Genomic DNA, 15505 nt, shown 5'->3' with positions numbered 1-15505 from the left:
CAACTCCGGGATGATCTTATTGAACATCACTAGCTACTCTATGGGAGATAGATTCCCATTTTATACATATGTATTTGTGTGTGATTTGAACAATTTGGTGTTGTAATAATTACTTGAATTTGAAGATTTGTTGTAACGAAGACGGTTGTTGTATTGTGAATTGCTTTTCGGACCATTTATACTCGTATGTTTAATTTATATATGATGCTATTCAGTTCATATCGATGAAAATCTAGAATTTACAATGCTAGGGAAAATTTGTGGTACCATGAGGCCTCCGGTGCGGGTCAGATCCAGTAAACTTGTCCTGCAAAACATTTGCAGAACGAGTTTATAGGATTTGTTCTGCCAGAGGCCTCGCGACACTGTAATTTTTTTACAGGCCGCTCGTAAACGTATTTTGCGGGGAGCAGCTTTACCGGATCTTCTAGAGATGCTCTAGAGGAAAAGTAGGTTTTGGGTCCTAGGAAGAGGGTGGAGATTCTTGGTTGAGAGCATAAAACCTTGTCAGTTTAAATTACAAAAATCATCTTAGGTAACTTAATTACGATAGGAGGCTTTCAAGAAGAAGAAAAAACCACGAGTGTACTGTCTCACATCATGTAATTGATAACGGTTTTGTTAAACTGTCTCAGGTGACGGTGAGTTTTATAGTATCAACGATGCACTATTATTATTACGGAAAAAGGCTTTCGCCCCGCTTTATATATAAAGCAAACCGCCAGAGCACAATATCCAACATAAGTTCAACCCACACACAGACAGAAGTAGCACAAGATAACAATAAAGGGTAAGCTAATGTGAGTACTAGTTCGGCCACAACCTACATGAGATTGTTCACGATCTTCACGCTCGGAGAGCTAAAGCGATTATCCTTAAGTTAGATTTTGAGAAAGCTTATGACTCGGTTAGCTGGCCCTTCCTCAAGCAGGTCCTTCTTGTTAAAGGTTTCGACGGTGCTTATGTTCATCGTATCATGCAGTTGGTCTCGGGTGGCCATACTGCCGTTTCGGTTAATGGTTTCGTTAGCAATTTCTTCGCAAATGGTAGGGGCCTTCGCCAAGGGGATCCGTCCTCCCCTGTTCTTTTTAATTTTGTGGTCGACGCCTTCTCGTGCATGCTTTCCAGGGCGGCCCGTTATGGGCACATTGCTCCTGTGGTCTCCCATTTACTTCCGGAGGGTGTTTCCCACTTGCAATACGCGGATGATACAATTATCTTGGTGGAGCTGGATGACGCCTGCATTGCCAATCTGAAATTCATCCTGCTGTGTTTCGAAGCTGTTTCGGGTCTTAAGATTAATTTCGCTAAAAGTGAGGTCCTGGTGACGGGTGTGGATGGGGCGGAAGCCTTGCGGGTTGCCAGGCTGCTTAACTGTTCTTTGGGTTCCTTTCCCTTCAAGTATCTAGGCCTCCCTATTTCTCCTGGTGTGCTCCATGCTAATGATTTCGCTCCTGCGGTCGCTAAAGTGGGGAACAGGGTGCTCCCTTGGAGGGGCAGATATAATTCCAGTGCTGGCAAAGTTGCCCTAATTAACTCCTGCCTATCCTCTCTCCCCATGTTGCTTATGGGCTTTTATCTTCTTACGGATGGCGTGCATGCTGGTTTCGACAAACATAGGGGAGCCTTTTACTGGAATTCCGCGGATAACAAACGGAAATATAGGCTGGTCAAGTGGCAACTTATGTGTAAGCCTAAAAACCTTGGGGGGTTAGGCATTATAAACACTCGGGTGATGAACATTTGTTTGCTTCTCAAGTGGTGGTGGAAAATTTTGACTAGTGGGGCTGATTCGTTGTGGTTTTCGATTCTTAAAGCTAAATACTTCCCACACTCCAACCCGTTGTTTGCCACCGCGAGGCGCGGTTCTCAATTTTGAAAATCCCTTGTCAAAGTCAGACCGATTTTTCTGGAACATGTTAAATTTATTGTTGGTAATGGGCTGTCAGTTCGCTTTTGGTTGGACTGGTGGTCTGGGGATGCCCCCCTAGCCGCGCGCTTTCCGGTTTTGTTTTCGTATTGTCCTAATCCGAATATCTCCATCGTGGAGGTGGCAGCTAATAACTGGGATCTGGCTTTTCGTCGGGCCCTGCCTCCTGAAGAGTTGAAATATTGGCAAAGTCTCTCTACCCTCTTCCCCGTGCTCTCGGAGTCGGCCGATTCTGTGGTCTGGCCTCATTCGGCCTCAGGTAGATTTTCGGTTAAGTCGCTTTATTCTAGACTTATTGGTGGTACTCCTTCGTCCAGATTCTCTTGCGTTTGGAAGTCCAAAATCCGTCCTAAGATTAAAATTTTCCTTTGGCAAGCCTTCCGTGGTCGCCTCCCGGCTGCTGACCAGATCAAAAAGCGCAATGGGCCTGGTTCGGAGTTTTGTCATCTTTGGGGGCCTTGGAGAACTCTGATCACATCTTTTTCAATTGCGTGTTGGTCAAGTTGGTTTGGTGCTATGTCAGATCTTGGCTTCAGGTCTCTTGGAACCCCTCCTCTTTCTCCGAGATTCGAACCCTAGCCAAAGCTTTGGTTGGGGTCACCAAGAGGGTGTTTTGGGTCGGCCTGGGAGCCTTATGTTGGGCTCTTTGGAGCATTAGGAACAAATTTACTATTGAGCTTATTTTCCCATCTAAGCCTGCTGATGTTCTTTTCAAATCATGTATATTATTGCAGCAGTGGAGATCATTGACTAAGGAGGCTGATCGGGATGCCCTGGACCTGCTCATCGACAAAATTCGGGCTTCGGCATCTCACATCTCCGGGCGGGATCCCGTCGTCTAATCCTGGTGGTGCTGTTTGCGGAGTTTAGGTCTTTCTCCTTTCCGGCCCGCGCGCCGCGTATGGCAGTTGCCTGTATCCTTCCTTCTTTGGGTACTCTCAAACTTTTCGCTTTGTGCGCTGTGTGCGTTGTCCTTGCTAACTGGTTTGATTCCTGTTCGGTTTCCGTGACGCTGCCATGTGGCTTTATTTATAAAGTCGGGCTCTGGCCTTTTCTCTAAAAAAAGAGTACTAGTTAGGTTGATGTCCTTGTACTATGTCGCCAAAAGAAAAATGATGTCCTTGTCTTGATCTTATCATGTTATGCAAACAACAATCTTTTCGAACATTCGGTGGTTAGACTAAGCTCTGTCGATGATCAAGTGTGCATGGAGATAATAAACCAAAAAACAAATATAGAAGTTTTGTCTCTACAAGGCACATGTTATTGGAGCAGATCACCTACACTTGCAAGCCATACCCTCCAGTGCCCAATCAGATGCAATGAAGAGAATGGAATCTCGGCACAGAAGGTCGCATAGCAAAGTACAAATTCAACTCTTACTGAGTGGTGTCGTCATTCTACTGTATTTCTACTGTCCATCTTTAATCAGGGTGTGGTCTCCCTGTGTTCCACAAATGGTAGCACTTCAGCTTTGGAAATGTTTGTTGCCTCGTTATACAGTAGAATACAAACAGGGCTACTTCTTTTCCTATCATCTTAGCCAAAGGGCTCTTTCTAGGAAGCCTAGTATCTCAACACGGGTGCCTCAAACTACATGAGCGGCGAGAAGACCCTCTTCGCCCAGCTCGGCGAGAACATCTCCAGCAACTTCAAATTCAGTGACGAACCAACCTTGGTCGCTAACACGGGTTGAGTGTCACCCAATGCGCTGCTGAGAAGCAAGAAGGCAGTAGAGGAGGTCATGAAATGAGCGCCTTGACTTTGGGCTCCAGTGTTTGTAGGAGATCATCACCGATGGAATTGCTTTACATTCTTCAGTTTTTCATGGACATGGCCCAAGTGCCAACGTACACCTGAAACCAACAAAACTGTTCATCAGTAAATTCATCACAGGTCTAAAGCTGATGGGTTTAATTGGGCTCTGGTGGCGGTTTATGGTGCCGCACAACCTGAGTTTAAACCGGAGTTTTTGGCGGACCTGGTTTGAATTTGCGGGTCCGAGCAGCTCCCAATTCTGGTTGGGGTGATTTCAACATCATACGGCGGAGAGAGGAAAAGAATAACGATAACTTTGACGGAAGATGGTCTTTTATGTTTAACACCATCATTGAGAGCTCGGATCTGAGAGAGATAGAGCTTTCTGGTCGAAAATTTACCTGGGCCAACTCTTTGCCTAATCCGACATATGAGAAGTTGGATCGGGTACTAGCAAGCGTCGAGTGGGAACAGAAGTTTCCTCTCGTGACGGTTCAGGCTCTCTCGCGCGGGGTTTCGGACCACACACCTTTGTTCGTGGACTCAGGCGAGCCCAATCATGTGGGAAACAAAAATACTTTCTCCTTCGAACTGGCTTGGTTTGAACGAGAAGGTTTCCTAGATCTAATAGCCAGGGAATGGGCTAAAGATAGAGGAGGCAAATCGTCTGTTGAGCGATGGCAAAATAAGATTAGGCATTTGAGAAGCTTCCTACGGGGCTGGGCTAAACACCTTAGTGGGACTTATAAGATTGAGAAGGACAGGCTTCTTTCTCTTATACAGTCCCTCGATATTAAAGCTGAATCCACGATCTTGCAACCTGCTGGGTTCCAATTTAAGCTGGATGCGGAGATGAGGTTGAAGGAACTTCTCTGCGAAGAAGAGTTGAAGTGGGGGTTGCGAGCTAAAGTTCGCAAAGTGATCCAGGGGGATGCGAACACTCAATTCTTTCATCTGATTGCTAATGGCAAACACAGAAAGAAGAGAATTTTCCAGCTTGAGCAAGAGGAAGGAACAATTGTTGGACAGGACAATCTGAAGCTTTAGATCACCGAGTATTATAAGCAGTTATTTGGACCTCCGGAGGATAGTTGTGTGTCCCTCGATGAGTCCAGGACTGAGGATGTGCCTCAACTAACTGCTAATGATAATGATATACTGGTTGCTCCTTTCTCGGAGAAGGAGGTTTATGATGCCATCACGCAGATGAAAAACAATAAGGCTCCCGGGCCGGATGGATTTCCGATGGAGTTCTACAAAAAATGCTGGCATATTATTAAGGGGGATTTACTTCCTATGTTCCATGATCTCTGGACGGCTTCAGCTATTTCACTTAAATTTTGGAACAATAACACTGCTTCCTAAGAAGACAGATGCTCTGAGGATCGAGCAGTTCAGGCCAATATGCCTGCTGAATGTCAGTTTCAAAATTTTTACCAAGGTTGGGACGAATAGGCTCACGCAGATTGCGCATTCTGTGGTGCAGCATTCCCAAACTGCTTTCATGTCAGATAAAAACATCCTGGAAGGGTTGGTGGTCCTGCATGAAACGCTCCATGAAATCCACTCGAAAAAACTAGATGGAGTTATATTTAAGGTGGATTTCGAGAAAGCGTATAAAGTACAGTGGCCATTCCTACAACAGGCCTTGCGTATGAAAGGTTTCGATGAGGTCTGGAGACGCCAGGTTGAATCTTATACGCAAAAGGGGAGTGTTGGAATTAAAGTTAATGACGACATAGGTCATTACTTCTAGACACACAAGGGCCTAAGACAAGGGGATCCGATGTCCCCTATTTTGTTCAACATTGTTGTGGATATGTTGGCAATTTTGATAGGAAGGGCCAAGGAGGCTGGCCAAGTGGGAGGCCTGGTGCCTCATCTCGTTGATGGAGGGATATCAATCCTTCAGTACGCAGATGATACTATCATCTTTATGGAGCATGACTTGGTAAAAGCGCGAAATATGAAGCTGGTGTTATGCTTATTTGAACAATTGACTGGGCTCAAGATTAACTTCCATAAAGGCGAATTGTTCTGTTTTGGTAGAGCCAATGAGGAACAAGAGGCCTACAAGCAATTGTTTGGGTGTGATTTGGGGGCTTTGCCTTTCACATACTTAGGAATTCCAATCCACCATCGTAAGCTGACGAACAGAGAATGGAAGTGTATTGAGGATCGATTCGAAAAGAAACTGAGTTGCTGGAAGGGTAAGCTCATGTCATACGGAGGCCGTTTAATTCTTATTAATTCGGTTCTCACGAGTATGCCTATGTTTCTTTTGTCTTTTTTCGAAGTCCCAGTTGGTGTTAGGAAAAGACTGGACTTCTATTGATCCTTGGCAGGGTGATGAGCTAAAAAGAAAATACCATTTAGCAAAGTGGGATATCATCTGTAGACCGAAAGACCAAGGGGGTCTTGGGATTGAAAATCTTGAAGTCAAGAACAGATGTCTTCTCAGTAAGTGGTTGTGGAAGTTATCTAGCGGAACTGACGCCACTTGGGCACAAATCCTCCGTAATAAGTATCTTCAAACCAAAACGTTGTCTCAGGTCACAGTAAGACCGAATGATTCACCCTTTTGGAAAGGGCTTATGAAAGTAAAGCTTTCATTGTTTCAGAGGACAAAGTTTATTGTTGGTGACGGTGCCAGTACGAGATTCTGGGAGGATACTTGGCTCGGAGGGGCACCCCTTGCCATCCAATACCCGTCGTTATATCGTATTGTTCAACGATGTGAGGCTTTTGTTGCAATGGTGTTTCATTCAATCCCCCTTAATATTCAGTTTAGAAGGCCGTTAGTGGGTAATCGTTGGGAAGATTGGCTACATCTAGTTAGGAGACTGATGAATGTCCAACTTTCACAACAACCCGATAGATTACGCTGGGATCTCACTAAGTCGGGTGAATTTACAGTTAAATCAATGTATGTTGATGTCATCAATTCGAGCTCGATTCCTAGTTCCAAACATGTGTGGGATGTCAAAGTTCCTTTGAAAATCAAAGTGTTATGTGGTTTCTACACAAACAAGTTATTTTAACCAAGGACAACTTGACAAAGCGTAATTGGACAGGGCCTACTAGGTGTAGTTTCTGTGATCGGGATGAAACAATTAAACATCTTTTTCTTGATTGCCCACTAGCTAGAGTTTTATGGAGGACAGTCCATATTGCTTTCAATATTCCTCCACCGAATTCAGTCAACACGTTATTTGGAACGTGGCTTAACAGGGTAGAGCCCGGGTTAGCGAGACATATTCGTGTGGAGTTTGCGCTTTGGTGTGGGCGCTCTGGAATTGCAGGAATGATTTGGTTTTTAACAGGACAACAAACATTCATTTTTTGCAGGTTATCTTCAGAGCTACGGCGCTGATCCGTTCCTGGTCGCTACTCACTCCGACGGAGGCCAGGGAGCGTTTGGTCACTGGATCTATCCGCTGGGAGACGGTAGCTCGGGATATCTTCAACTGGTTTGGATGGCGGTCATGTAATAGGATAAGCAATTAGTTTCCCTGTCTATTTTTGAGCCAGCCGGTTGTGGTTTATCTCTTTTGGCTAGTTAGTGTTTCTAGCCTTTTGGTTCTGTGTGAGCCTTTTTTGTCTATTTTTCTTTACTTGTGGTGACATTGAGACCTTGTTGAACCTTTTTGTTTGGTTAATAAGATGGCCGTATGCATCATGCTGATGCAGAGGCCGGGGAGGCCCCCTTTTCGGAAAAAAAAATCAGTAAATTCATCCTGCTTAGATCAGATGTGCATTGCAGGGTCCAGACTAAAATACGTAAATAATTAATCAAAATAAGCTTCTAATTCATTCTGCTTATAGGATGATGAACATGTTAAGTGCAGCCCTGGAGTAATGTCATATTCATAACATCCAATTTTATACTATTCACTACAGTGGCATGTTTTTTTTCATTTTTACGAGCAAACTTCCTTTTGAACTTCACTTTCTTTTTTTTTACTAGAATATAACTTGGCCGAAAGCTGAAACAAATGTCGACCATATAAAAGCAGGTAGATACATGAATGTAAGATAAGGTGCCTCACGTGTTAATGAAGGTGATGATAATCAATCGAATGTACCCGAAATAGTAGAGCCAGGCAACCAGCAAGTTAATGTGTAGTCCTGGTTGGCCACAGATTCCAAATGCCATGATGTAACATGGCAACATCAAGCATACCATGTGAGGTTGGGTTCCAATGATCTGCTGCGTGGTTTCACTGAATAACAAACCTAGAGCAAAATAACAAGCATACTTCAGCAACAAACCTAGTACTCACTGCCATCCTTTTTTCACAGTGAAACTGCATCATGAGACAGATGGTAGTAAATAGTGACTTTTATGTTTCTCCTATATTTTGAAATAATATCTCATATGCTGAACAGTCAAGTACAAATAGAAAATACCAACCAATTCAATGATTAACAGAGGAAGTGATAGAATAATAAACTGTCTGAGAGCAAAGCAGTGCATTACCATGTTTCCAGTTAACAGCATTTTTTTATCGAACAATACCAGAGAGCCTAGTTAACAACATTGATTGATATCCCCCGCAAAAAAACAGCATTGATTGATATGTGCTGATCAGAATAAGCACGGGGTGAATTAATTGGAACTGGACAAGATGTGATGCGTAATCAAATAGGATAAAACATACTTGAACCTTTTCATCAGTTAATCAGAAAGTAACTGAGAAGATATAATATCACCGAGTACTGCATCACGGAGCCACTGAAAAAGCTAATCAGGATAAAAACAGAAGCGAGAAAGAAAAGAAAACATACCCCATGGTAAGGCTTGCACTCACGGCCAGTTGATATGGCATAGCTCACAGCCAGCCAGCAACTAGAAGACACAAGAATAAGCGGAAGGTCATAATGCCCCTGATAAACAAAAAGAATTGCCACTTTCAACATGGTTTCCTTGGTCCATCCATCTCGGTGCTTTGTAATACAAAGCGGGGGGAAACCCTTTTCCGGTAACTGATTGTCTAGGCAAAATGCTCCGAAAGTGTACCTTAGAAGTAGGCATTGCTGATTAATTCACATCTTGATAATCAACCGTGACTCTTAGCTTTTCAGTTGCTGCAATTCTGCATTGCATACCTAGCTCCTCACTGCAATAGGCCATCTCAAGTTCCTGAGCGAAGGTGTGAAGCCCATGTCTGGCAGCCTTGTGATGCTACTACAATGTATGATAGATAATGTCTCGAGGGAGGTCAGGCAATGTAGGTTTGCAGGAAGTGATAAGAGATACGTGGATCTCAGAATTGAAGTTCTTGAAGAGAGGTTAGAAGCTGTAAGGCTCTCTCTTGTTCGTCTGTAAGGTTCACCCAGCTTGCACTATACACAGAGCCAAATTGTAGGTGTCTTAGAGATGTCAGCTGTTTGCAGAAGGGCCTGGACAGGATAGATGCGCCACTAGCCACAAGAGTTTTCAAACCAGACCATATTTCAGACCCCTTGCTGGTGGGATAATTAAATACCTTCAAGGATGTCAGGTTTCTAAAGAACTAGAGGCTCCCGACCGAAGCCAGTGAGTCGCATTCCCAGTTTCCAACTCTTTCAGTGCTGTGCAGCATCCCAGCTGTAGAGACGTCAATTCTGGACTTTGATGTATTGCTAATTTGGTCATGCCAGGAAGACCGGAAGAAGACAGGATTAGACCCTGTCCATGAGAGCCCTGAGCCCCTGATCTCAAGTTTGTCAAATGGAGGAAGCAGCTGAATTTGCTTGCCACCCTGTTCTTGCTCCTGAAGTTTGAGACCCCGTGCACAAGGCAGCTCGGGATCCATCTCCACTACATCCAGATGTTCACACCTCCAGATCCGCAGCTCCTCTATGGCCATACAGGAATGCAGCTGTGCATACTTCAAACATGGGCCATAATATAGACTTCTTTCTGTAACCAAGGCCTTGAGGAGTCAAGGACCGATACTACTGAGGTCTTCAAGTGGTGGTGGGAGTAATCTGACATACATGGTACCGTTATCTTCCTTTCTACTTTACTATCTTCTTCCCCACCCCATGTAACTCTATGCTGCTCTTTGTAATTGCTTCAGTTTGGGTAATATAAGGTTCAGGCCGGCGTAAGCCAGCCGTTGATGCATAAAAAAAAAATCTTCCTTTCACCCACTAACGATGAGACCAGCTTGCAGCAACCATGAAGGAAAAACTGCATAAGAGGTGAAGTCTGTGAAGTCGATGTTACCCTCCCGGAACTCCAGATCCAGGAACCTCTGAATCCGTAACTTCTGCAGATATACTGTTTTCCTGGACAACTTCTGGCACAATGTTTAACATGGTCAGATTAGGGCAGCCATACACACATAAAAGTTCTAAAGCAATGAGCTGGCTGAAAGCTTCACTTGAAAGAGAGACCAGATTTGGACAGTTTCTTATTTCAAACAATGTTATGCCCCTAAGACAATCGAATGCCAGGACACTGTCATCCAGCACACGCAACTCATTAGATTCGATGGTGAACCGTCTCCAGTTTATACTCATGTTTGGGAGTCCCAGAACTCCCCTGATGGACAACTCGGAAATCAGAGCAGAAGGCGGAAGAGGATGTGACACTATCAAACAAGGGCAATCATGGATGGTGAGTCTACGGAGATTAGATATCCATTCCTTTTGATCTCCTTGGAAAGGTAAAAATTGCAGAGGTTGAGAAGTCGTTAGACTGCTGCAAAATTCCAGCCTTGGCATTTTAGTCAACACCAACTTCTCCACAGAAGGAACTGACACTCTGACAAGATGCAGGTCTATCAACTCCAACTCCTTGAGCGCCTCCATTTCTCTTAGTGGAAGGATCGGCCAGTTTCTGTAACATCACTTATCAAAGTAAGTGTCCAATAATTCGCAAATGTATTGAACAGGAAAAATTAGAGAGAAGAAAGTTACTTCATTATATGAGGACACTGCTCAATGGAGAGTTTGCTGAGAGACGGAAACCATGATTTCTGCTCAACGTCGAAAGAAGAATAACTCTGGAAAAGAGTGAACTCACTCAGTTCAGGGCAGTTCTTGACCATCAAAACCCTTAAACGGGAAGTCAATTCCATTCCGTAAGAACCAAGACAAATTCCCAATTTTGGCAAATCAATCAAGATCAACTCTTCCAAGGAAGGAACTGAGATTTCCATTAAATTCAACATTCTTATCAATGTAAGCTTCCTAAGAGAAAGCATTTCATGAGTAGGAAGAATTTGCCATTCCCTGCAATTCTCTAGATGAAGAATCTGCAGTAAGGTAAGTGAGGAAGTATTTGAAAGCCAGGTTGGGGAGGTAGCACCACAGTATCCAATTATTTCTAGAGTTTGGAGGTTCTGATGTGGTTGAAGACCTTCAAGCACATCCGTTGCTGCCTCAGGTTGAAAGCTCATGCTGTTATCCTCCCATGACAAGTACAATGCCTCCAGATGCTCTTTGTCTATCAGCCTGGCCCCCCTAGCTTCTTTTTTAGTTTTCACATTTTCAAGTTGATAGATTCCAAGTGATACAAGCTCATTCATGGAGTGAAGTTGTCCTATCTCAAAACTGCCACCATTTTGAACCTTGAATTTTAATTCCTGAAGAGAGCTCATGTTGCCGACACAATTTATTGCATGGTGCACTTCCTCATGAGCAATAAGATGGCGCAGATTAACAAGATTATTCATATCAGTGGGTACATCAAGATTGCCTGAAATGCCCACATCCAATACTTGAAGGTGATAACATCTTGTCAAAGCTTGACCGAACGCAAGGTTGTTGACTCCACACGCTGATATATAGCGAAGATGGAATGGATTTAACAAACTGTTTATAGAGCTGATGTCAGCACCTGCCACACTTAGGAGCCGTAAACATTTTGCCTCCTTGCATAAAGTACGCAATGACCGTAATAAATTTATGCTGCTTCGTCCAAACAACATTAATGTCCTTAATTTGTGCCAAGACCTAACCTTCTGTAGCATTTTGTCAAACTTCTTACTTGGATTGCTGCCATGTTCATTTTTATCATAATCAGTAGTTATGATTGACAAATGCCGAACACTTTCTTGAATTGCCTCAGGTTTCAATCCATCTATAGTAGCACACTCATTTGATGAAACCTTCCCTGCCAATACGTGCATTAGGTCATGCATAACATAGTGTGAGCCATCCTTTTGGAAGAAGCCCAAATCCACTAATCTTTCCAAATATGTGTGCCCTGTTTCCTCCAATCTTATGGTAGGGTCTTTGCACTGTACAAAATTTTGCGACATCCAAGCATGGACCAATTCTTTCCCATTAAATTGGTAGTCCTCTGGAAACAAAGAGCAGAATGAAAAACAGTGCTGAAGGTGGACTGGTAGATACTCGTAACTGAGCTTCAAGATGGGTAAAATATCATCAGCATCTTCTTGAAGAGACTTCCATTTGTCCTGAACTGTGGTCCAATGCTGATAGCTGACACTTGTGTTCAGAAGTTTACCAACACTTCGTGCAGCTAGTGGGCAGCCCTTTAGCGCTTTGGCAATCTCTTTCCCAATAGATTGCAAACTAGGATCACCCTCATGGTTTTCATCCCCAAATGCACATGCCCTGAAGAAAAGCCAAAACTCCTTTTCATTCAGACCATTCACTTCGACTTCAGCCATTGTTCCTATCATTTTTGCAACTGATTTTCTTCTAGTGGTTGCTAAAATCATGCATCCAGTTGCTTGATTACTTCTCAGTGGAGCTAAGAGTTCATCCCATCCACTCATGTCCCTGTCCTCCCACACATCATCTAGTACAAGTAGAAATCTTTTCTTTCTGATGTACTTCAAAAGGATCGCCTGTAGTACATTGAAATTCCTTACATTTTCGTACTCATGTCTATCTTCACAGACATGCTCTAAGATCTCAAGTGTAAGTCCCCTCCCATTGAAGTTTGTGGATACACAAACCCACATTTGCAAATCAAAATGATTTTTAATTCTTTCATCACCGTATACATATCTAGCAAGTGTCGTCTTCCCAACGCCGCCAATGCCAATCACTGGCAAAACATTCAGATCACTAGATCCCCAAGTTATCAACAGCTCTATTATCTTGTCTCTCTCTGCATCCCTCCCGTACACCTTATATTCAATCGGAACAGAAGTTGTCATGCGAGCATTCCTGGGAATATTCTGACTCTCCCTTGATGTTGCAGCGGGGCGTGAGATCTCAAGCTGAAGAACTCTCTGCACAGAATTACCAATATTGCACAAATGTTTCACTATTTCGTTGATTCTCTGGGAAATGTCAAGTTTAATCTCAGAAGGCAGCATCGTACAATGAGCTGGATTCTCCTCTTCACGTTTCCTTTTTCTGCCGAACGAGGCCCAAAGAGTCATTTGGCTTGTGGCACTGCATACTAATTCAAGAGCAGAAGATGGAGTGGATGAGGACACATAGCCCCCCTCAGAATTAGCACCACTAGGAGCACTGCAACTTTTCGCTGCATAAGAAAATCAGTTATTTGAGGACAAGAAACCAAAACCACTTAAGCAAAAGCAGATATTATCATGTAGCTGATAACAGTTAACAAAAGGTTCACTAGAGACTCATCTACCGTTCATCTACAAATTTAACAAAAAGTGAATTAACTGAAAAGAGATCACAGTTAAGCAAGAGATAATCTGAGGAGTGGTGACTATCGTATTGGTTGCATATCAAAACTACAGGCCGAGTAGCTCACAATCACACCAATACGAAATAAGCTGAAAGTGACAAAAAATGGAACAAGAGAGATGAGTGGAACACCTTCGATCTGTTGTTGGAGTCGGTAGTAATCGAGCTCATCCATCACGTCCTCTGAGTCATAAAGCAGCTCTTTGAGATCATGCATTGACTGGGCCAGAGGCTTGTTGTCAATCCTTATTCCCTCGGCAGCAGCAAGAATCATCTCCACGTTTCTCATCTCAAATTTGAGCCTTTCCACATCTTCAGCAAGCCCGATTTCATGAGTCCATACTTCCATTTTTCCAGTGAAGAAGCTCCCAAGGATGCTTTGTACCAGCCATCCTATTGCTGCGTCAACTACCGTGCCAAGCGGCCCTGTCATCTCCCGGCGCATATAAGGCAGCACAGCAACGGCAGGAGCAAAAGCAGGAACATGCATTGGACCTATAGCAACCTGGAATATGTGGACAGTGGATGCACCAAACCTCCTAAGAAATCTTAGCATATATGGAACAATTGGTACAAGCAGTACGGGATAAAACATCACAAAGCGGCATCATATCACTAGGCTTAAACTAGATTCTTGTTGAGGTACTTTCTTGTTTGTGATAGGTATGTACAACCTTGTACCTACCAACAAATTTTGGCATCTAGCTGAGGCGTCTATACCAAGGAGATGATGATTTCCCTAGGAATTTACAAACTGCTATGTTGTGTATGATATTTTCCCAATTTCCAAACGTAGTAGAAAACCATAACCAGACAACTGTGACCGGAGGAAACATGTGATGCCAAATCACGAGAAGCATGGATGTAGATTTCCGATGCTGATGCCTGCGCCACGGGCACCCGCGCGTGGATCCTGCATAGTCCCGGCGCAGGTTCTCCGGCGTGGCATTCCCCCATAACACGAAAAGGGCGCAGAGGCGGGCCGCGGGGAGGGAGCGGGGGCGGGACGCGGGGAGGCGCGCGCTCTTCCGCACGCCCCAGTAGATGGGCTCACCGCGCGCTTGCGCCATGAGTGGCGCGATGGCGGACGGGTGGAGCGGCGGAAGCGCGCGAAGCCGTCGAGACAGAACCTGCAGTGGAGTTCCTGGCCGGTAGTTTCAGACTAGTCAGAATCTACCCCTCGAAAAAGACTAGTCACAATCGGAGGTAACTTGTACTGTACTATGTTATTATCTCTACAGTGTCCCTCAAAAAAATTATCTTTATAGTGGAGAATAACGTATATGTGGTGTCATGTAACACTTCATTTATTAGGTTGTAGACTCATCTTGTCTTGACATGTGTGATATTACAGTAATTAGCTATGTTACCACATGCCTCTATTTCCTCATTACTTACTCGCCACATCATCTGTTTTGCCTAGAGACGTGTGATGTTACCACCTATGTTACTCCCATTGTGGATGGTCTCAAGGTGAGAAAAGTCCACATTTCAACCTTGAACTAACCATCACGTTTGATTTTCAACCCTCAACTCTAAAACCGGGCGGATTTCAACCCTGAACTTGTCACACTGTCCACTTTACCCCCCTTGACTCGGTTTCTGGCAAGTCAAGTGGTTTTGACCCGGTCAAAGCTGACTGGGTAGCCCAGTCAGCATGCCACATGTAAATCTGTAAAATTGATGATTCTGTCAATCTGTAAATCCATTTAAGTTGAAAATTTCCCAGCTATCTAAACATCATATGAGTGTTGTTGTGTAACAATTTTAGAATTTTCTGGGCACTTTTTTTCAGTTCAAAATTTGACCGAATAGTGGCTGAATTTGAAAAATTGATGGTTCCCTCAATATGTAAATCCATTTAAGTTGAAAATTTCCCAGCTATGTATACATCATATGAGTGTTGTTGTGTAAAAATTTCAGAATTTTCTGGGCACTTTTTTCTGTTCAAAATTTGGGCAGCATTTTGGTAGCATTTGGTCATCATATGGAAAAATGATCGCAAACACACAAAGATGTGATCTGAAACAAAATATATAGATGTCTCAAACAGAACACACAGATGTCTCACACACAATACATAGATGAGGTCTCACACACAACTCATAGATGTCTCACACAATACATAATGCATTTCTGGCAAACAGCGATGTTGCTAGCTGATTCATGATTCAAATCCAAGCAACC

The 15505-nt window shown here is 43.7% G+C and overlaps 1 pseudogene; it reads right to left on the bottom strand.

Annotated features, from left to right (window-relative positions):
• Positions 1–3518: 3518 nt before the first annotated feature.
• LOC119361171 lies at positions 3519–13754 on the bottom strand (annotated as a pseudogene).
• Positions 13755–15505: the final 1751 nt, after the last annotated feature.

This window comes from Triticum dicoccoides, chromosome 2B (assembly GCF_002162155.2).
Source record: "Triticum dicoccoides isolate Atlit2015 ecotype Zavitan chromosome 2B, WEW_v2.0, whole genome shotgun sequence".
Classification (NCBI taxonomy): domain Eukaryota; kingdom Viridiplantae; phylum Streptophyta; class Magnoliopsida; order Poales; family Poaceae; genus Triticum; species Triticum dicoccoides.
The sequence above is the reverse complement of the archived record's forward strand: the minus strand, read 5'-3'. Positions and strand labels throughout refer to the sequence as shown.